The sequence below is a fragment of the Arachis hypogaea genome, chromosome 2, assembly GCF_003086295.3.
Source record: "Arachis hypogaea cultivar Tifrunner chromosome 2, arahy.Tifrunner.gnm2.J5K5, whole genome shotgun sequence".
Classification (NCBI taxonomy): domain Eukaryota; kingdom Viridiplantae; phylum Streptophyta; class Magnoliopsida; order Fabales; family Fabaceae; genus Arachis; species Arachis hypogaea.
The window spans coordinates 37,020,688-37,022,604 of record NC_092037.1 but is presented as its reverse complement, the minus strand read 5'-3'; positions in this window follow the sequence as shown (position 1 = coordinate 37,022,604).

Genomic DNA, 1,917 nt, shown 5'->3' with positions numbered 1-1,917 from the left:
GCATACTACGTCGTAGTATGGCATAGGTATTATATTTGCCTTCCTTTGCAAATCGAGCCCGGTGACTATTTTAAAATCATCCATGGGTGCTACTGAGAAATCCACAAGGCCCTTCCAAGAACCAAGAGTCATCTCAACCCCTTTTGCTACTCCCTTAAGGTGTTCACCCTTGGTATTCACAGGTTTGAACTAACCATTCTTTTCGGTGATCTTCAACCCAAGCCTCCTTGCTTCATCAGGAGTGATGAAGTTGTGTGTAGCACCAGTGTCGATCATAGCCATGACAGGTTTTTCATTGATAAATGCTTTGACATACATCAAGCCTTTCTTTTTTGCAGTGCTTGCCTCTTTGCCCTTCACAGCATTTATGTGTTGGATGGATCCAACACACTCAGTTACTTGAGTTTGGGCCTCTCGTTCCTCGGCGATAGATGCCAGAGTCCCTAACTTGGGACAGTCCTTCATTTGGTGTGGTCCCTTGCACACAAAGCATCCTCCTTTAGGTACGAAAGCCTTCTTCTTTTCCTCGTACTCTTTCTTTGAAGAGTATTTTCCTTCCTTCTTGGTTGAGAAACTCTTCCCCTTGTCTCCCCCACTTTTAGTAGAACTAGGCTTGGAAGAAGACTTGGGTTTAGAGTCTCCCCTATGATACTCAGTGAGTAATTCGGCCACCACGATAGCCTCATCGACATCCTTAACATTCCTTCTTTGTAGTTCTTGCTTTGCCCAAGGTTGGAGTCCATTAATGAAGAAGAACAATGCATCCTCTGATGCTAAGTTGGGGATTTGAAGTGTGAGAGTAGTGAACTCCTTTACATAGTCACTAATCGTACTCTTGTGCTTCAACTCCTTCAACTTCTTCCTTGCTTCATAAACAACATTCTCAGGGAAGAATTGTCTTTTCAACTCCCTTTTGAAATCTTCCCATGTGGTTATGTTGCAAGTACCCTTCTCTATATCTACGCTCTTTCTCCTCCACCATAAAGTAGCATTATCAGAAAGATAGAGAGTTGCAGTGCGTACCTTTATTGCTTCTTCGACCACCCCTTGGCCTTCAAAGTACCTTTCCATTTGCCATAGGAAGTTCTCCACCTCTCGAGCGTCCCTCACGCCCTTGAACTCCTTTGGCTTTGGGAGATCAATCTTTGTCATCTCCCTTATAATGGTTGGTCGAGATTTTGCCTCCTCGAACCAAACTCGAACTTCCTCAAATAGCTTCAAGGAACTCTCAAGCTTCTCTTTGATTTGGAGCATGCTTTATTTGAAACCATCTAATTCTCCCAACACGTGAGCCTCGAGGGTCTCCTTGTCATGTTCTATCCTTTGGAAGCGCTCATCCATAGAGGATAGAACATTTTCTAACATAGAAACTCTTTCTTCTAAGAAGTTAGAGTCCTTACCTCTAGGCTCACTTGAAGAACGGATCTTCTTGCCTCCCCATTGAGAAGGAATAACATCCCTTCCCCTTTGAGACTCAACATGCTCCATGGTGATATTAGAAGCCATACCCACAAACCACTTGTGCTCCCTCTCGAACCTTGCTCGGATACCAAATTGTCAAGGCCTTGGACACACTCCAACGCTACCGTGCCGGCACTCGGACTTACTCAACCTCTTGAGCTAAGACCAAGTTAGCCTAACCCTCAATACTTAGCAAGAAAGCTAAGAACACAAGAGAACACAAGAGAAAGGAAGCTTTGGTGGAAGAACACTTTATTACTCAAGTGTTTATTACAAATGATTCACACACCCTCACACTAACTCTTACCTCCTATTTATAGCCATCCACCTCCTCAATGGATGGTTAGGATTAAATCTAATCAATGGTCTAGATTAATCATCTAGAACATTCTTTATAAATATCTATCCTACCACTACTTTCTAAATACTTCTAGATTGTTCCATACAACTCTTTAT